Here is a 22,041-nt window from a genome sequence, read left to right as displayed (position 1 = left end):
AATATTTTTCAGTATGAATGATACTGTTTCTCTTCTCAAATAGCTGTAGTTATTAATTCCAGAGATTTACAGAAAAAAATCACTTTGTTACTGTTTCACTTAAATGTGTAGGGTTTTTTTTCTAACTAACATCAGATGCCAATCTATTGCTCCACTGGTACCCATTTTAAATAGGGCAGCCAAGCAAAAAGTTCAGACTGCTCAAATGACTAGCTGCTGCTCTCAGCAGCCTGCTCGTGCATTCCTTGCATACCCCAAAATGACACTGAGTGCAAGAAGGGTTTGGGTTTGGTGCTTTTAAAGAAGAGCCATTATGTCCATAATATGTTAAGCCCCCCGTGGCACACTAATGGCAAGAATCTAGACCAGGTTACTCAGCACAGGAGACCATTTACTAACCAGCAGGGACCAGCTGAGTAGATATCTTTAAAACATGTACTAAACCCCATGTTCTAGGAGATAGGGGATGTGCCTGTGACTTGGGTGATCTGCATTTTAAACCCCACTCTGCCTCACCTGGATGGGGACCTCAACCCAGATCTCTTTCATCTCTTCAGAGTGTCTGGCTCTTCTCAATTCAGAAAGGTTATGACAGGAAGATCCTGTAAAACAAGGTTACATCACTCACATGGCAGGTTACAAAGTTAGGACATCTCATCAAGCAATTCTTTCAACTGCTGGTGTTTCACTGTCTAAAACTGGAGCAGTGCCAGTGGAAGAGGCTGAGAGAGCCCACAGCACTCAAAAAGCCTGATGGGCAGAGCCCCTTCTGAGACATGAGAGACCTAAATTTAGCTCTATATGCCAGATTTGGCAGAGGGACATTTAGCTTCCAATTTCCTAGAAGAGGCCCAATTAACAGACGAAAAAAGAAATGGTCTCTCCCTCACTCTGTTTTTGTAGGAAAGGGTCAGCTCTTTTTGCATATCGATATTTAGGACCAATTTCAGAGTAGCAGGGGACACCTATGCACTCAGAGGCCAGAGTGAAAGGCCGTCCTTCTCTGAGGCATATCCTCCTGCCTCACTCACCAGCTCCCCTTCAATATGCTCTCTTCTGGGACTGTCATTTTTAAGTTCCTCACTTGGTCCTGCTTTGCAGGCAGAGTCTGTGCCTAAGCTGGATTTCTGTATCTCACACAGAGTCTTTCCTCTGAAAATCCTGGGATGCTACATATGAGGCATGGCATAAAGAGGGAAGGCAACAAGTAAAATTAGACCTGGAAGAGAGATGGCAACAGCAGGGCAATGGCTTTGTTCAGGCATTTAGCCAAGTACTAATGCCTGTCTATTGGAGAGTAACTGTCTCCAGAACAACTCCATCCAGAGGCTGAGGCAACAAAACAAATTATTTATTTGACTTTCTCTATCCAGGACCTTGCAAAAGAAAATTTACGAACACAGCGTGTCTTCCAAAGACTGAACGTTTGCTCACATAACAAGGTGGGAAAATAAAAGAACTTGGGAGACTTTATATAACAGTACCATCTCGTGACACCTGCCATAATAATATTTTATTTGTCAGTCTTTTCTTATCCTATGTCTCTTGAAGCTTGACTAGGTTACTGCATCAAAGGGAAGGAGTAATAGTATCATTTCAGATAAAAGAAAAAGAGAGAAGTGTGCTGTACACAATCTGCCCATCATGTCACCTCACAGTTACATTAACCAAACAGGCACCACATCTATGAAAAGTACACACATAACATGGCAATCTGTGTCAACTACAGCTTCTCTTCAGGTATGGGAAAAATTGCTCCATTCTTACGTGGTAGCTATAATTCAAAATGCTTTACACAGATTAATTAGTGGAACATACTTTATGCACATCAATACACTGAGTCAGAGAAATATTAAATAAATGACAAAGCACAAAATTAAATAGATGCAGGAAGTGTCAGAGCCATAAACAACACTGAACTCCTGGATTTCAGAATTCAGAAAAAAAGCCCTACTCTAGTGCAACTATTTCCTTTCCCTTTCTTAGAGCATGTGTTTCAGGCAGCAAATTCTGCTGTGCAAGCATTGAGCACATCATCAGCTCTTTTCAAGTACTGAACTGAATAAATAATATTGACTATAATCCCACTACCATGTCCTAAACCACTAAATCTATTGAAATTTGAAACCTTCATATTTAACTGACTTTGGTAAAGATCACTCTGAAAGCTGCACTATCTTGGTACTGCTAATTAATATGTAATAATAATGATAATCATGACCAATAATGCTGCTCTAATAAGGATTTAATCCTACAGATCATTTTATGAAAGCACTTTGATAATAATGGTTATTTATTCTTACAGTGCATTTTTCATGCTAGCAACTTCAAGTACCATAACGATTAATAAAGCTAAAGAAATAAAGAGATACATAAAATAACAAGCTTACGAGACTGCTAATATGCTGATCTTATTTAATAAACCTTACCAAATATAAAACTGTAAGGGAGATTCTCTTGGGAAAGGGAAAAAATAAAAAATAAACAAAAAACTCCTCGAGGCTATGTCAGCAGGATTAAATTGACCTGTGTATCAATGTCATTTCCATTGTCACTCTAGCAAACAAAATAAAATAATAAATAGCATTTAGTGAACTGTGGGCAAAGCTGTCAGCTGGTGTAAAGAGATGCACTGGCATTAATCTAAAGGAGTTGTGCATCTGGCCCAGCATTTTCAAAAGGCTGCAGAAGCATAAGAAAATGCCCAGTATGTCCTGTCCATGATGACTTCAACACACAGAAGAGGAAGGATACACACTGTCAGTGCTCACATCCTCTGGTGATAGTTTATATATCTATATATATGTATATATCTATATATATCTATATATCTCTTTGTCAGCTACTTTGCTGGATTGGGCATACTGAGATCTGTTGGGGGCTTTTTTAGCTGCAGAGCCTAGGATTTAAGTTCAATAGAGGGGCCTCTTGCCTTCCTCCTCCCATGTTCCCACTACTGCAGCTAAACCAAAGGCTTTAGTTTGACCCAAGTTGGATTTTCACAGATATTCACAGCAGGGCAATAGAAAGAATTCACCTGGTCCAAAAAAATCCACCATAAGGGATCTGTTTAGCCTACAATGCTTGCATAGGCAGCATTTTGCCAAAACAGTTTAGAAAGGAAGTCACCTGGGCTGGTACAATTTACAGCAGCAAAAGAAATCTTCTGCAGGATGGCTTATGTAACTAGGGAAGCCTGGTTAGCAGTACAGACAGTTTTTATATGCCAAACTCAATCCTTCTCAAGAAGCCTTTACTGGTTTGACTTTCCTGGCAAAGTCTTGGTAGTAGAGATCAACTCTGAGAGATATACTGTACAGCAAAGATGTCAGGCTGAGTAACTTTCTATTTAAAAGAGTCTCCTGACTTTTTCTCATCTGGCACAGGTCAATCCAGTAGCAATGTGAAACCAGAAAGAAACGGGTTGTGGGGATGCACAAGAGAGAAGTCCTCAGGAGGAGGTTTACTGAGACATGAGATATAAATGGAAATCATCCACAGTGACCTGCTGGAGGGCTCCACAGCAATATCCACATGCTGGAGTCAGGGAAATGGAGAAGGGAGTATCCAGCCTCAGGTGTGAGATAGGGGGAGAGAGGAGCAAGTCTTTGGAAGAAAAGCTGAAGGAACTTATTTCAGGGGAATTCTGCAGTTCTTCCTCTTCATAATCATATTTTCTCAGACAGTTTAGGAAATGATTGCACAGAGAAAGATACAAAAGAACCAAAAAAGATGCCAGGTAAACAGAAGCCCTCTGACAAAAGAGAAGCCCAGCCCACGGTCAGAGAAACTATAGGATGGTAAGAAATAGCTGGCGTGTTTTGAATACGTGCTATATAAACACTGTCTGAGGTTCATGGAAGTACTGAATGGAACCAACTATCTCTTTGTTAAGGGGATGAACAATATTTCATTCCAAATAACTATCAAGAGTAGCCTCCAGCCACAGAAAGCAAATCTGAATAGGAAGAGATCTTAGCAGATCCAATACAGGCTTTCTACACTACCGGTCGATCCTTCTCCAAACTAATTTGTGAACAAAGAGAACAAAGGGCTGGCTGTTTCTCTGGGGACAGTCTTATTTTCTAACTGAAGAGTAAATTATGTTGAATGAGAATACAAAGTCATAAAACATAATCAGGCTATTAGCTAGGTAAGAATTGGGGGAAGATACAGTGCTCCACAATGAATTCCCAGTGTTACATACGATAAGTAGAGACAATAGAAATCAGTGGGAAAATTTGGCATGCAGTGATTTCCTTCCCTGGGCCTCCTGCAATTTGCAGAACTCTGCAGAATTTCTTGGGCTGCTTGGTCAGCTTTCTCTTTTGCTGAAATATACTTGGATTTCAATGCTAACTACCACTGCTACAAAAGGAGGGTAGTTATAAAAGGTTGATTTGCAAAAATATTTATAAATTCTGCAGCTTTCTATTTTTAGGTGTTCAATTTAAGGCTTCTGGTGGCTGCAGACATCTGTCTTGTCAGAGATTTCTCTGTGGTGCTAACAGAAGTGAAGCTGAACTGAAGACTTAGATTCATCATGAAATGGGAACTGGGACTTTGATTCTACAGAAAATAGAACCCAGAGGAGAATCACAAACACATACACATTTTCCTTGCATATAGATATTTCTATTATTCCCAGGATTGTTCAGCAATGGAAATAAATAGGAATTTTGTTAGGGATTTCCGGTGGGATCAAGATGGAGCCTGGCTGTAGTCAGTAACAACTCTCAGGACACCAGCAAGCTTAGAATCATAGAATCTTTTCAGATGGACCTCTAAGATCACCAAGTCCAACAGTTAACCCAGCATTGCCAAGTCCACCACTGAGTTGCTTTCCCCTTCTTCCAAAGGTCATAAACTCTCCTTTTTTCCCTGAGTTACAGCCAAATCTCTCTGTTCAGCTGGGCTGGTCTTCTTCCTCACTGACTCCTCTTCTGATACATGGGGACAGCCTGCTCCTGTGCAGATGTCCTTCCTAAAGTATGTCCAGCCTTCCTGGACTCCTTTTCCCTTCAGGACTGCCTCCCAAGGGACTCTGTCAACCAGTCTCCTAAACAGGACAAAGTCTGCCCTCAGGAAATCCAAGCGTGTCTGTTTGTTGGACTCAGTTGTTGCTGTTCAGCCTGATGTGAACTCCTGAGGCTTGTGTTCCCTTTCACTTGGTCTGTCTTTGAACACCACACAGCTCACTATCCATGCTTAACATACTCCTGGTTAATGGTTCCCTGTGCAGTCTGTAAATGCTCTCCCTCCTCAGTCATTTTTAATTTCTGTATCAATCAGAATACCATCTGATGTAAAATTAAAGTTATGAGAAGCCCATTTGCTCAATGTTTGTGCTAGAAGACTAAAGTCCTGTACTTGAAAGGGGAACTTTTTCCTCGAAGGATTACCCCGAATAACATTTTCACAAAGGCTGGAGAGTACATTATGCACAAAGTAGAGATCATGCAAGACTTCTCCTGGAGTCTCAGCAACACCATATTAGAACAACAGAAATCCAAAAGAGGGAGGAAAAAACTTGCATGTATGTCAGTGGGATGATCAGCATGGAGCATGTGATGGGTGTGTGGTGTGTTAGTTATGAAAATTCAACTAGCTATGAGAAGGGTTTACAGCAGAGTCTAAAAATATGACTATTCAGGCTATAAAGAAAAGGAGGTGCTGGGAAGTTCTGGAGTACATGGAAAGGTTATTAAAGAATAGCAACTAGGAAAACTTTTTGGAAAAATCACCCTGCTTAAGGGAAACTGGATATGAGAGAATCATAACAGCTGTTCAGTCAACTTAGAAAAAAAATAAATCAATTGGCAAAATTTCAGTTGCAGTTTGTACATGCAGTTTGTACTGCTCACAGGATCAGAGAATGAAGCAACAGGAATGGCCTGACCAAAAATTCCAGTGGGGAGCTAAGTCATGGGTTGGAATTTGGAATCTGTAACAGGGTGAAATAAAGACTCTGAGGAACTAAACACAGGCATGGTTCATGAGGTGAGCAGTGGGTTTCTGCCATCAGCAAGGTGCAGGGTATGGAAGACAAAATTAAGCTCAAGAATGAACTGGTAAAAAGTGGGAAAACACCTTCTGGTCTTGGATCCAACCACGTAGTTAATGACATTGTTGATTTTGATCAATTAAATTTGCATGCTGCAGCTTCTGTTACAAAATCCATCACAAGATATAAAATATTTTGTTTGTTCTTAAGATTTCCATTTTCCCTTTTCTATAAGGTTCAAAAGGATCTTTTGCTTGTGCTATTTTGCTCATACCGTACTTGAAAGCACAAAAATGTGAACTGTTTGTTTATCCTCAGGGCAGGTGCTCTGTAGATTATCACAGTCAAGCTTTGTTGTTCTGCACTACAAAGTCTTCAACCTTGACCTGAGAGGTTGTTTTTCCCACTTCCCCACCCCCTAAAAAAAGAAAACTAAAGCAAAGACAGAGAAATAATTCTGTATTCTAAGCTAGTCCTCTGTCTTGCTTTAACAAAGCCTTTGTCATACAAGTTTTCTAGTTACCTGTACCTGACTGCTACTCAATACTGAAGCTGGGCTGGGGCTGAAATCACTGTCTTAGTGTGGGTAGAAAATTAGAAGTGCAGAGTCCTGTGGGGAATTCAGCAGTGTTAATTGTATGACTTGGCAATACTCAGGGGAAACCTTCCAGGTGACATGTAAGGAAATAACACACATATATCTTACTTTACTATGAAGGAAACCAGAGTGCTCATCTCCCTGCACAATCTGTTGACAACTTCACCCTTATATTGAATGATGGTGCACAGGTGGAATTATCTTGTTCCATTAAGGATCTTTTAGAGAAACATATATAACAACGAAAGTCTGCTAAGGTTTTTTTTCCTCCCAGACAAATATTGTACCAATCCTAAATTCTGGAGTTATTTCAAAAGAATAAATCTGGAAAAAATACAAAATGTTTTCTATTTATTGGTGCGTAGGGAAAAGTAATACAGTAAATTACTGCTCCAGTCCCTTCCCCTGGTATGATCTGTGATACAAGATAAAAAAGCACACTACAGCTCAAAACAGGAGGTGCAAAGGTGACTTTTGAAATCCCCTGATCCCAACCTAATTGCTAGACAGTCCCCAAGCATAAGTTAGAGCAGCCTCCAGCATCAGCATCTAAACATGTCTTTTGTTCCAGTCCAAAGCCCATCAGGAACCATGCCCCAATACCACAGAAGTATTCTCCGGGAGAAGAATTAATAGGTTCCAGAGTCACTTGCTTCATCAGCCTGGAGAAAGCCTTATTTAACTCTTTGCATAACTTCAGTAGTGATTGTTTTGACCATGTCTTGTGAGAATATATCACTGGCTGCTATTCATAATTTAACATTATTTCTATAGTATCTAGTTAAAATATCCTCCTCATAATCCATGAGTGGCTCTTGTAATATCTGAGCCTGTGAAAGTTTCTGCTTTTTTGTTTCAGAGAATTTAAAAGCTACAAATGGCCATTAATCTCAGGTCTGTAGACCTCAAACTGTATCTAATAGTCTTGGAAAAATTTTCTCAGGCCCAGATGGACACTGCCTGGAAACTTCTGACTACACTGGTTAAATAGCTAAAGCATAGATATATCCCAGATGTTACCATGGGATGTTTGTCTTAACTAGTCATTAAGCTTTGATATGCATAGATATTTGGCATCAAATTACATTTTCTTAAAACTGTTACCGGTGGTAATTTGATACTTATGAAAACCCATTTTCCTGTGAATGCTGAAATGTGGCAATTATCAGTATATAGGGCCACCAGGTTTACACAGGGGATTCACATATGAACAAGGGAAATATTTATTTATCAGGAAAGACAAAAATATCTCCCTGCTTTTCCTGCAGTGTCAGAAAGGCAGATGGAGTGATGGGCTGGATTCTGATCACATGAAGTCACAGCTTGCAGGAATGAGTACATGGATGTAAAAATGGCATAGGGCTAAAAGCAGTCTGCAATGGATCTTGTTCTAAAATAAGACTTTTGTTGATCCTTGGATTTTCAAATGAGTCAAAGATAGTTGGAAACTCTTCTAGTACAAAATGTAGAAGTTAGATGTTTCATGCTTGTAGGTTCCTTTGATAAAAGGAACTGTCCTAGTTGCAACAGAAAACCCTAAACCAACCCTCTCTCTATTTATACTTTAGCTATTCCATGTCCTTCTCCAGGAGGACCAATTTTGCAGCACCACATAATCAGGTGGCTGGCAGCTGGGCACCACTATGCTCAATATTCAAACTCAGATATTGGAAGTGAAAAGAGAGAAACTGTGTCAAGGAAATCTCTATCAGCTGTACCCTGTAACTTAAAATCAGAGGCCTCAAAAAATACTTTTGAATTCTTGCAGGGTTACAGGCCTCCAAAATAAATCAGTTCTGCCAGTTGTGAAACACCCTAGAGCATGTATTGGAAACATTCACTGTCTTTTAAAGTGACAGATTAAAATTTTTAGTAAAAAAAGTTCTGCTCTTTCCTTAAGCAATCCATAAGTAATTCCACTCACAGTGAAGGATTTGGGTGTTCTGAAAATCTTCCAGCCAGCCCCACCAGCCTGCTTCAGACTGATTCTGATCTTACTTGCACTAGCAAAAAATAAATTTAAGTATACTGTATCAGAGATACTTTGGTGCATGTCCAAAATTAGGCTCCAGTTGCAGACCTGTGTATTTTTATGCTAAGAAATCCTAAGCTGGGCATGCAGAAGAGTTCTGCTGGAGGGGACCAGGGAAGAACTGTCCTTGGGTACAGTAACTCAGCCCCACAATCTCTTCCACTGATGCCTCCAATGTTTTGTCTCAAATGCTGTCAGCATGCCAAGGCAACCTTGGGGACGCAAAATAGGAGTACAAAGGCAGTTGTAAAGTCTCCCTAAGCCATTTATGAATGATAGTAGACACCTGCCTCCAAAAAGTTTGAAATCAGTTTAGATAAAGCTGCCTCTTTGTGTAGTCAAGTGGAGGCCTCCACATTGAAGTGAGTGAAAGGTCCTTCCTGGCTTCAGAAAGAATATATGACCATTCCCAGACCCTGCTTGGGAGAAAAGTTCCAACTATTTCTAGTGCTCTCTGCAGAAAACACCTAGAAAAACCCTCAGTAGCTGTGGTGGCCACAGGCTCTGCTGTCAACTCCCAGCAGCACCCGGCCCAGCAATGTGTGCACTGACCTCACCCCAAACAAAAAACAGGGCTCATGCCTGTGGTACTGGCCCAGCACCAAACTGCTCAAAGAATGAAAGAACAAATCTGGGGAAAATTATTCTTCAGCATAATTTCAGCTTAAAGAAAATATTTCTCAAACTGGGCGAACACGAACTCACAATCAGGAGCTGAAGACACCATGATTAATTCTGTCTTTCTGAGTTTGCAAACAACTGCTCCAGGAAGTACAAATGACTGTCTTATTTTTAATGGACTAACTCTGAAAACTAATGCTGGCAGTTAAACAGTTTAGTATTTCATCACCTGATAGCAGTACAAAATATTTAGTCAATGTCGGTCCACAAGTTCCATACAATCTTCTCCCACATGTGAAATCCGTGTGTTCTAGACCTCAACTCTGTTCTTCACTTTGTACATGAAATTTTGCATGACTCAGTTATGCATTTTCAACCCAAAAAAACCAGTCGGATTTGCAGTACAACGGTGCCGACTGAAAATGGGGAGGACGGACAAGACATTATGAGATACATTGAATATGATATTGGAAGAAAAACCGTGGTGTGGCCCCTGCTCTGACTACATTATTCATTTTCATATTTAATTCATAAAAAACTTCGTCTAATTTCCACAAGGTTTCCAGCCTCTTGCAAAATACAGTCCCAGGATCTTGACATCCTCCTGCAAAATGCTGGTTGAGCTGGGTGCTTAAAAGTAAAAATACTAATTTTAAAGACAAAGCCCAAAGCCCCAGTCACACACAAGCTTTAATGTTTAAGCTATTGTAAACAATTTTGGACAACAGCTCTGAAAAAGGAAGTGGCTGTCTTTTAAAAAACATCTTTTGAAAAGGGCCAGATTCTGACCCATATGTAAGGCTAATGTAAATCGGAAGCAATCTCCTTGGAGTTAATAGAGATCAGATTCCAGGCTTATAAGCTTTTGCACACCGAATTTAACTACCTGTCATGCCTGCGAGGTTACAGCACAGACCTAAAAGAAGGTACAGTGTAAGATCAATGTTAAGGAAAGAGTTTCATTTAAAAGACCATCTTTTCCCATCAGACATGATAGGAGATTTATTATTCCAATATTATTGTTGAAACTAGAAGAGAGAGGAAAAAATAAACAGGAACATATATTTTCATTTTATGACTGTGAACAACATTTCATACTGTAAACATATCTTGGTCTATAACATTTACCCAGTAAAAAAAATAATTTCAATACAGTCCTTATTGCTAGCTCGGCAGAGCCTCCCCAGAACATTGTGTTAATGATTAATATGAAGTCAGTGGAATTCCACAGTTGCTGAGAGTCTTGTGCCCAAGAATGAACTGCATTGCTAAATCAGCAAAGACAGTTGTCAAGGTAACCTCTATGTAATCTATTTAACTGGCTCCCAAAACACCAATCAAGGTCAGATAACGCACTCAAGCACCATATGAACACACTCATACGGCATAAAGCTTTGTATCAAGACAGCAGGGAGGAAAAAACCTCATTAGGAAGTAGGGGGAAAAAAATAAATTCAGTTTTGAGAAGTGTTAATTGGGATTGCAGTTAGCTTTGTGGGGAAAGCATGCCACTCATCTGAATACGTTTTATCTATAGTAAAAGTAATTTCACTCCAGTTTAGTTTGAATGGAAATATCCTTCTACTAGTGTCAGGAAAAAAAAAAAGACAAAACCAACCCACCCAAAATGTAAAAACAGCCACGGATAAATTATTAATTTCATTTATTGTTTTATTAATGCATGTCTGGCATCTACTCTGATACAGAGTTCTCATTTTGTTTTGCTCTGCAATAGATTTTTGTGTTCCTTAACAACAAATGAAATAGCAGCAGCATTTCAGGGCTGGGGATACAGCTCCCCACACAACACGGTTCCACAGGTCCTGCTCCCCTGAGGCCTCTCCCCTCCTATGGAAACTTTCCAGTCATTTCTGGAAAGGAGAATGATCTGTTTGGAGTTACAATCTGATGGGTACCTTGAATTTTAAGCTGTGTTTACTTTCTGTGCATTCACATCTCTATAGCCATAACAAGGACTGGCAAGAGTCACTGGGGTCTGAACTGATTTTTATTCCAACAATTGCTGTGCATACAAATCAACATCCTTTGCTTGATATTTACTTCTTTGTTCAATATTTACTGCTTTGCTCATCCTGGAAGCAGAGGATAGTAAGCATTACTAGAATTAAAATGTTGTCTCTTTCCCTTGGAGCCTCCATATCCTTGTCCTCTGCTGGAAAGCTACAGTACTCCACAACTTCTTACAGCCTCTAGTCCTCAATGAATCTCAACAAATATCCCAATGCTGCTTACAGTAAAAGCACATACCAAGGGAGCTATTTCCTTCCTTCACTTATACAATGTCAGTGTCATGGAGCTGTGCTAAATCAGGACACTGCTCCTGTTCCATGAAGATGCCAAAAGGTCTAGCTGTAGAAATGAAGAGCTAAAATTAACAGCTCCAAAACTGCAGAAAGCAATCACAGTAAAGACTAGATAACATCTGTGTGTTTAGACAATATCTTTGGTCAATGCCATTCATACAAAAAAAACCCCAACAACAAACTCTTTTTTAAATGCAAAATGGTTGCATACATCAGACCTTAATGAAAGAAGAGCTGCAATTCTGAGAGTCACTATCAACTGTGCCTAAGTTGTAGACGTTTAGCACTTCTCAGGGTTTCCTCCTTTGTAACACTGTGTGAGATCCGTATGCCTGTCTGGGATCAGCGCGGGATCCAAGGGCTATAAAATCATGTACTAGATTAGGAAACAAGGAAGACAACTGCACATTCTAGTCATCCCCAGTGTGGGAGGGTGTGATGGTGCCACAAGCTGCTGCTTATCATATTGCTGCTGAAGGCAACCATGTAGGCAGAACCCACAGCCTTCACAGACCTACCCCAGGACTGCTTTGGATCCGCTAGGAATAGGCTGGGAATAACGAAGCTGCCAAGCTGCCTCCAACCTACTTGAGAAAGTCAAGCTTCAGCAGAAGACAAACTGTGTTGCCTGTCACAGCATCTCATCTTACAGATGTAGGGCAGATGTGCACCCACAGACACCCACATGGTGTACCCATGTTGGTTGGGTTCCAACACATGCTCTTGAGTTTCCATCTCGAGGAAACAAGACTAGGAGCTAGGAAGGACCTAAATCTTGTCTGGCTCTGGAGTCAGGATAGACACAGTGTGAACAATTTCATATGAACACTTTAAGGATCCAAATATTCATGACATTTTTCTGTAAAATAACCATCACCATAAAACCTGAACACATTATCAATACTCAGGAGTTTACCACAGACCTGTTAGGGCACCATTTTGAGATCAAGAAGCTGACAAGGATGTGGACTAAGTGATTTGCTCACTGTCAACAGGATGCACGTGGCAGTCACAGATGGATGCTAAGAACCCCCCCAAACCCCAGCTCAGCTGAGGCACTGTAGTCTCTGTGTTTAAAAAAGCCACTTGAGAGCTCTGAGCACCCATAAAACCTGTTGATTTCAGATTTCACCAGGAGGTAAGAGCATTTGGCACTTGTCAGGTGTGTTAGCATAAAAGGAAGGAGCTTGTATATCTTTTCAAACTCTAGAGACTGTGGCTGCTTTCAACAAGAAATTAGCAGCTTGTCTCTGGGTTTTGACATGTCAGACACAGAGGGGAGGACTGACAGCTAATGAAGCTCTGAGACAATTACAGCGACTCTCCCATGATGAACCGAAATCCACCTCTGCATTGCTGGGCACCAGTGTAATGAAAGTTGGACTATTCGTAGCATATCCCCTTTTGTGCCACTACAAACACTGATCTGACAGTGCAGATGAAAAGGAAAGAGGATGAAAACTGAAGGAACGCTCATTTCTAAGACAGACTATGTCAGAGATGCTGTATACAGTCAATCAATGTAACAGTGTTTCTTGTCCTGGCAAATATGTGATAAGCCAAGTTTCAAACCAAACAAGACTGTAAATATAAATATTTATTGCCATGCTTGCAGTAACCTGGTATTTCAGATCTCAGAAAGTGGTTCTGGATTCACAATGACTTCAGCTCTCACACATCCTTGAATGTGGACCTAGCTTACTTTTGAGTTAATTTGGTTACATGAACAGAACCCATTTAATTTCAATCAATACTCTGCCACTGTACCTTTGTGTGTGTGTGTGTGTATGGTCTATCTTTTCTTTATTAATCCCAATTAGAATTGTAAACATGGACTGTACCCAAAACACTCCTCTTTGCGTCCATAAAATTGCTCTTGTATTTCTAGGAAGTTTAAGGCAGGCACAGACAGCAGGTAACATCACTGGCTCTGTGAGGGTGTAGCACAGCCAGCGTAGGCAATGCTGGCAGGAGATACCATGCACTTCCTACTCAGAGACAGGCTAATACAGCTCTTGTGGACAGGCAAATATAAATATACATATGGAAGATAAAGCAGGGTGGCCCTACCATCTAGCCACAAAAGTGATTTTAAAAGCCTCAAGTAAATGTATATGAAACCATCACACTTACTGCACCGTCTCTATTCTGCAAGTTATTACAGTAAAATCATGCTTACAATCATTTCAGTCAGCACTCCCTTTATGGAAGTAATTTCTGGAGGTCACAACCTGAAAGCATATTTATATCTGAGGAAAAACATTATGCTTGCAGGTTTTTGAGACTTAAAAAAAAAAAACCAAACCAAAAAAACCCCCCAAAAACCCCACAATACTATTTGTTGACTTTAATAAACAAATTTTCTAAAAGCGGTTTCTTACTTTTTTCTATTAACTTTTAAATACTAATTTTAAAGACCTAATTTGCTTATTCCTAATCCCAGTCAAATACAATGAAAAGCTCTGAAGCAGTTCAGAATTGCAGGTGTGGTTTTCATGTGTCTTTCTCACCCACCCACATGTTCATACACTTCAAATGTACTGTTAGAGCTGCATTCAAAAAACCCTCAAATTCTGGAGGGGAAGAGATCCCCACAGACTCGGCCTCATGCATGGCATCAGGATCAACGCTGTAGATTCTCACATCTCCAGAGGAACATGAACTAATCCACACACTAAGACAGGATTTATAAGACGGACTGTAACAGCTCCTAAGATAGCTGTTACTGCCTCTGTGTTGTTAATGTGTTTGCAAGATTAGTATTAATTACTCAATAAGGGATATATCTGTTTTGAGAGCTTGTAATAAGTCCTTACTTAATATTAAGCAAATAACATGCAAATGAAAGAACATACTGTATAAGCAACAAAGTATTTAATTATTTGTATGTATTTTAAGGGTCTATAATAAATATATCTGTCTTTGCAGGATCTATTATAGGTATATATTTATGTTATCTATGAATAGCGATTATTTAAAGGATATATTCGATACAGACATTCAAGGTTAAATAAGCAGTGCAAAGGTGATATGAACTAATGATTGCCAATACACTCAAACTTAGATACCTTGATTCTAGCTTCACATAAAGGACAGTGAGTACCTTCTTGCTCACCCTCTCTCCCTCCCTCTGACTTATCATTCCTGGGGTAGTATCATTTTCTGAACCTTCTTTAATCACCCTGCTTAATATATGATAATTGCAAAATTTTTCTTAAGTAAAGGAGACAGAAAAAAAAAACAACTGATAGAAGAAATCCAACGTAAAGTAGTGTCATTTCACTGCAGCCCAACAAGCAATCCTGACTTTTACCAGCTGGGACCCCAAGTAGAAACTCTGACCCCCCCCAGTCAGGCAGCCGATAACAAACTGCCAATCCAGTGACCAGCAGGAAAAGCGCTGCCTCTCCTCCTCCCATTCATCACGTTCCCCAGCTACTTCACAGCAGCGGGCGGCGGTGGGGGAGCAGAGGATGCCAGGCTCGGCTCGGCGCTGGCAGGGGGCAGAGCTGGGTGCGGGTCCCCAGCCTGGCGCGGGTGCAGCGCCGCTCCCAGCGCGGCCGCCTGTGACTGATCAGCGCCCACAAGGCTCGCGCTTGTTTATTCCACTTAGATTCTTCTGGTTCATATCAAAACACAACAGCCAGGGATACTAATTCATCTTCATTTTCTCGAGTAAAAAAAAAAAAATATCCAACATGGCAACTCAGGCAAATGTTTATATGAAAATGAGCTTTTTATCTCTTGATACCTCTGTGACTGAATTTTCCTTCAAGAATAACAGATGGTTGAACTGTACTAGGTAAAGAGTTTGAATGAGTTGGTGACAAAAAAAGGGTTGTACAGTGGTTTTTTTTATAAAATAAATCTCCCCCAAACCCACTCCTGTAAACAGTAATAAGAACATGCAGGGCTTTTTAATTGAACATTAAACTCAGAAGTCCTATTACATTCACAGTACAGTATCTAGTTAATATATCCTTTGGGTTTTTTTTTTCCTTTGTCCCACCCACAGAGATGTTACAAATTGGATTTAAATTAAATTTCATTCTAAACACATATATTCAATCATAACAAAACAGTGACAAATTAGCTTATTCCATTTAAACTCATTGTATGCTCAGCCTGAGTGCCTCCTGCTCCAACCCTGGGCCTATTTCCCAAAGGTTGAGTATTTAAAGAACTGACGCACAAATGTGTGTGCAGCTATTAGCAGGGGAATTGGTTTGATTATTACATGAAATACCAGGTTGAACTGCAGTGTGTGTTTTAAAGTGTGAATATGGAAAAGGGCTGTTCTTATTATTGCATGAGTAAAGGCCTATAAACGGATGGAGTGGGGCAGAGGTAGTTGCAGCTGTTCTAGCAATGCCTATATTTATTTTTCCCTCTTTTTAAAATATGATCTGATATAAAAAGAAACCTGACTAGTAATTTCCCTTTTAACATAGTCTGTTATACATCCATTGAAATGCTGTTCCCCCATTAGCCACCTTTCCTGTACAGGAATAACATATAAGGAGATTTTTTTGTTTGGTTGTTGGGGTTTTTTTTCCATCACGGCTGGGCCCTTGCTAGTTTTAGTGCTTAAAGGAAGCCAGAATGGGTCAGGTGTGGAGACAACAGAGTGAATTTGATACCACTCCTGAGAGAACTTGGATAGGTTCCAAATCAATCTGTCTCGGGGAGTGGAGGGGGGGGAGCAGAAAAGCAACAGGCATGAAAAAAAGATCCTGAGTGTTACCATGGCTAAACATCAACTGCGGTTAGATCAAACACTCGTGAAGCAAAGGATATTGAAACTGTTATTTGTAGAGGAAAAAAGCCATCATTTCAAAATTACAGTGGAATGTGTTTAGAGAATAAACATTCTCAATTTGCCCTAAAATTTGTTAGCAGTAAACAAACTCGCTGCTTTTACCAGGTTTATACAGTCTTTGAGCACTGTGGATATTTTAGAGATGATTCAGGACTCATTGTTAGAAATTTCTGAAACAGGTAGGGCTGTGGCATCCCTACACAGGGATGTGCTTTAGCTATCTGTTGGCCTAGGGTAGTTAATCACAACTGCTAACAAACAGGAAAAAAAGAAACAATTAAAATTCTAATTGGTTTGAAACTTTAAATCCCATCCCAGCATGCGCACTCATTCCTCTGTATACTACCCAAATCCTAACAAACCTTCTTCCCTTCTCTCTGTGGGCCAGCCGTGCACAAATTTGCTGCTTCCAAAATTCAGACTCCAAGTTTAACTCTGGGTTTAATCCTGCCAGATACCCAGAAGCCATGACCTTCCCTGAACATTCTAACAGCCTTACAACAAGACCCGAGCACCTCACGGAACTGGCTATGAAGGAATATTTCATAGAATTGCTTAGATTGGAAAAAACCTCTAAGATGATCAAGTCCAACCATTAAGGCAGCACTGCCAAATCACCACATTACCATGTCCCTCAGTGCCACATCTGCATCCCTTCTAAATGCCTCCAGGGATGGTGGTATAAATTTTACCCCTGGGGAGCCTGTTCCAGCGCTTTGACAATTCCAATGAAGGAATTTTTCCTGATACCCAATCTATACCTCCCCTGGCACAACTAGAGGCCTCTGGTCCTATTGCTTCTCACCTGGGAGAAGAGACTGACACCCCCTCGGCCACAGCCTCATTTCAGGTAGTTGTAGAGAGTGATGAAGTCTCCTCTTGAGCCTCCTTTTCTCCAGGATGAACACCCTCAGCTCCCTCAGCCGCTCATCAGACTTGTGCTCCAGACCCTTCTCCAGCTCTGTTGCCCTTCTCTGGACTTGCTCCAGCACCTCAATGTCTTCCCTGCAGTGAGGGGCCAAAAACTGAACACAGGACTGGAGGTGTGGCCTCACCTGTGCCCAGTCCAGGGGGATGGTCACTGCCCTGGTCCTGATGGTCACTGCTGGTCACACTATTGCTGGTACAGGCCAGGTGCCATTGGCTTTCCTGGCCACCCGGGCACACACTGGCTCATGTTCAGCTGCTGTTGACCAGCACTCCCAGGTCTTTTCCTGCCAGGCACTTTCCAGCCACTCTGCCCCCAGCCTGGAGCTGCAGGGGTGTTGTTGTGACCCAAGGGCAGGACCTGGCACTTGGCCCTGCTGAACCTTGTCCAACTGGCCTCAGCTGAGAATCTAGTCCCCAAACTCCTCTCTGATAGCCACTAGATGCAGAATAGATCCCTAAACCAGGGCTTTGAATGCTGACAGATGAATTTGTTCCCCAGATGCCAATGGTCATGACTACTGTGAAGCCCTTTTGTACCTTCACAGCTGTACCAGACTCACTGGCCAGGTGTAACAACTCCTGGCTCTAGTAGTTGTTCCTTTTCCACACTAAGGAGAGCTGCAGAAGTGCAAATTACTCCTTCACCAATAACTGTACACAGCTTCAGGATCTCAAGACACGTTCCCCCTTCTGCACAAGGTCTACTGAGTAGTGTTAGAGGCTGTACCATCTGCACGAAAAATACATCCACATTATTACACCCTATAAATCAAATACAACTGTAGGAAAGCAGGTGGTCATAAACTAACAGAAAAATCAGACCTATAGTGCACATATATTAGACTAGATCCACTCATCATGTTGCCCAGGGGTTGAATGCAGACAACAGGACAATTTATTTGGGTTATCTGTGGCTGACAGGTAAGAAGCATGCATGGGGCGCTGGGAGAGTGTGCACATGTTCTGGATAACAAGGCTTGCATGTTCTGACTGGTCTGACAGGGAAATACCTTCCCTCTGTCCTCACTCCTACTTGCCTGCTGGGGGTCCCAGAAAAAAAAAAACAATGGAAGGGTACCCAGAAGGAGGAATACTTGTCTTAGGAAAGAGAGAAGTGGGGCACATCAGATAATGATGCTGAGGTAGGCAAGCAACTGAAGCCAGAGACAAGGGGAAAGAAAGGATGTCTTAAAGAGGTAAGGGAATTGATGTGGGTGGGAACTGCAAGTGGGGTGGAAGGGACTTGAGTGAAAAAGGAAAAGTTGATCCTAGCACTGATAAGCTGGAGTCTTCAATAGCCTGTCCACTGTTTGAGGCCAGGTGTGCTGAAGAAACATCAGGTTCATTGGTAACTCTGCCTGAGCAAGGATCTCAAGCTCAGAGCTGTAGTAAGGAATCTGTGCAAACCATTTTTTTAGTTGCTTGTTTTTTTGTTTTGTTTTGTTTTTTTCCCAATAGTCAAGGAGTTTGAGCACCATCAGCAAGATAAGGACAATAGACAGTGTCACATCCTCTGGGGTAAGAGATGGTAAATCTCTGTTAGGAAAAATGAGCTTTTAGAAGTTAATGGATGTTGCAAAAACTACCAATACACTCTTCTTCTTTGGGCTTCCCTCGAGGTGTGAAACACAAACCATAACAGCTTTTCCAAGCAGCTCCCCGACTTTCCCATCAGGGAACAGCACAAGTGGGGCTGTGAGCCCACAGCACAGGCTGGTGCTGAGCCCCAGGGCACAGCCCCACAGCACCTGAGCCCAGCGAGCAGAGCAGGGCAGTGACAGCAGCGGGTCCTGGTGACAGCTCAGGGAGCCAAAGGTGAACAGCAGGTTACACACAGAGTCCAAGGTCAATTGGAATCCAAGTGACATTCCAGGAGGAGGGCTGGGGCCATGCACACCTACACTGCAGGGACAGCAGCCCCAGTGCTGAGCTGCAGAGGGGTTCCTGGGCCATGGACGGGGTGCCAGGGGCTGGGCAGGGGCATTGGGGATCGTTGGTGCAGGTGGGGCCCTGAGAGCTCTCGGGGGGTATCTGTCAAATCTATCAACAGACACATGTGCAGCATTAATGCCTGCAGCACGTCATATCCTAACACTGAAATAAGGGCAAAGCTTAATAGGCACAAGTGACCCTTATTCCAAACCACTGGAACTGCTCCGGTGAGTGCAGGTTCCACCGGTTGGAGCCGGTGAGATCCAGCCTCTCTTGATTCTGAGGTCAGATCCATGCACATATTAATTAAAGGACAGAAAAGGAAGCAGAATAGTATGAGTTGAAAACTACTGCCAGCAAAAGCCTCATCTTTTAAATATTCCTTAAGACTACTTAAGTATTCCTGCCCCAAGGAAGTAAATGAGATTATTCATATAAGTAAAAACTACTTACACAAGCTATGGTTTGCAAGACAGTTTACCAATTATGGAGACAGATTTCTGCAACAAAGTCTTACAAAATACACAGGACCATTCAACTAATTTTTTTCTACTCTCAAAATAATAAAAATCCCTGACTATCCAAAATTGCAAATTGGAGGGAAGAAAGGGAAAACTGCAACAATAAACAATGGTGTTGTCTAAAAATCAGTTTCCTTTTAAAAATCCCGCATTTACTATTTACTTTCAGTTTCAAATAAAAAGTGACACTTCAAATATGCACCAGGAATTTCTTGGACACACAGAAACAAAATTGCTTACAATGTTAATGATAAAACCCTTCTTGTTTTTCATGGCCACAAAACCCACCATTTTTGGAAAGGATAAGGTCCTTTATGATGTTGATAAAGCACTTCTCTTGCAGAAACACGGGGTACCATCAATCAATAACATTTGTCTCTGGCTTCTTTTGTTGACATCCCAATATTGCAACAGCAAATCATAATCTTAGCAAATAAAAAGGCTCTAGGGAGAAGAAGCTATAAATTGGGCCTGGTTGGATCAAATGAACTCTACCATGAAGGTCTGTTAAGCACTGAGTGTTTTACTTTCTAGCAGAACATTCAAATTGAAAAGAAATAGGTAAATTGAAAGTAAGAAGCGGAGTTAAGGAACCAGAGAGCCAAAGTAATTTGGTTCTTCAGCTAATTAGTAGCAGATCACCCTGATAATCACTGTTGTGCCTTGTTTTACTTTAGCAGTTATTGATTTCAGTTTACCTCAGTATTTTCACATTTTTTCCTCCTCAATTTGGAAGATTTCCTTAAGTGCAAAACTCAGGCTCGATCTGAGCAGACATCACTCCATCGCTTTAATGAGCACTAAGGGCCTGTCGACGTAAAAAGGCTGCTCCAGATTAAACACAGCCTGTTACGTAAAACATCTGAGCTACACTGGTTTAAAGTGGCTTTATTGGGGTTTAACTCAGGGTGGCCACACATCAGTCTAAATGAAACTGAAAGTTTTCCCTGGCACGGAAAAAGGCAGGCAAATAGAATCGTGCACCAAAATATGCACGTACAACTGATGCAACTTTGTCACACAGATAAATCTGGGCTCTTCTTGTTGACCCTTCAGAATAGGACTAACCCACTTAAACAACTCTAATTTTCATAAACAGATTCAATGGTGTGTTGTTATCATAAGAAATTATCATTACAATTATTCCCCTTCGGTTCCCCGAAGCATGCTGTGTAGTCTGGTGTCAAGGTTCAGTTTTGATCTGGGTCACACATGTATCAGGCCATGAGAAGGAACAAACTTGGGTACATTAGTATTGAGCTGTTGCTTCCACCTAGGACAAGTGCACAAGCAGTCTGTCAATACACGGAGGGCAGCAAGACCTCAGGGAGGGAGCTCACCTCAGTTTACTGGGGCTCACTGACGCCAAGGCTATGCAAGAGGTCCAGCTGACCCCAGGACACTGTCTAGACCTTGATTTTAGCTAAAATGCAATGATGAAAAGGGGACAAAGTAATTAAAAAAAAGGAGCTAATGAGGCAGCAATGACATGATGTGTAGATACTTTGATGGTGATGTGATGATCTGCAGTACAAAGTTCTGCTGCCTGCATGCTCTCACAGATGCATCCTTGATTCTCATGTGCATTTCAGTACACACTGGTATTAAATTCAAAATCCAAATTTCGAATAACAATTTTATCATTATCAATTCCAAATAAAGTACAAAATACTCCTGTGAACTGTGGAGATGTATTTTTGACACGGGGAGCAGGATCCAAAGGCAGATAGCTTACCTTCTGACTTTACACTATTTACAATAGCTTTCCCAACTGCACAGGTGTCAAAAATAAAGCAAACTGTATTGTGCAGAAAAAGTAACTTTGACAGGTCTAATTTACTGAGACTGATTTGTGTGACAGCATAAACAAATCATCCTTGTCAAAGTCTATATTGAAAATGGAGTAAATTGATCGTGGAGTCAAGTGCACTAGTAATCTCAGGGAGTATTGTGATTTCATTTGTAAAACTATTGCAAAGAGGGGAAAAACCTGTCTTTCAGAGCTGGCTTCAATTTTTGCACTAGTCAGAGCTGTAGAGGAATATGCTGGGTAAGAGCATACTGCTACTACCAGCGCTTTTCCTGTGCAATCCTGTTACTGTGTATTCAGGGAAGTAACATGAGAAGTCCCCTGAGAGCTTTTGTACAAATATACAGTGGAGATCAACAAGAAATCCTCCAAGTGAACAAAACATTCTGTATGTGTTTTCCTACTGCTTCTGTAGGGGCAGAATGTTGTGACTGATTAAAACACCAGTGT

At 41.2% G+C, this 22,041-nt stretch overlaps 1 long non-coding RNA gene across 1 annotated transcript in view; it reads right to left on the bottom strand.

Moving 5' to 3' along the window:
• Positions 1–559: 559 nt before the first annotated feature.
• LOC108639335 overlaps positions 560–22,041 on the bottom strand; it is a 127,230-nt gene continuing 105,748 nt past the window's right edge. The window contains exon 3 of the long non-coding RNA XR_001920393.1: positions 560–602. This is a non-coding gene — a long non-coding RNA (uncharacterized LOC108639335). The remainder of the gene's footprint in view (positions 603–22,041) is intronic.

Source organism: Manacus vitellinus, unplaced genomic scaffold (assembly GCF_001715985.3).
Source record: "Manacus vitellinus isolate BGI_N305 unplaced genomic scaffold, ASM171598v3 scaffold_19_pilon, whole genome shotgun sequence".
Taxonomy (NCBI): domain Eukaryota; kingdom Metazoa; phylum Chordata; class Aves; order Passeriformes; family Pipridae; genus Manacus; species Manacus vitellinus.
Note: the sequence above shows the minus strand (reverse complement) of the source record. Positions and strands in the feature narration are given on the sequence as shown.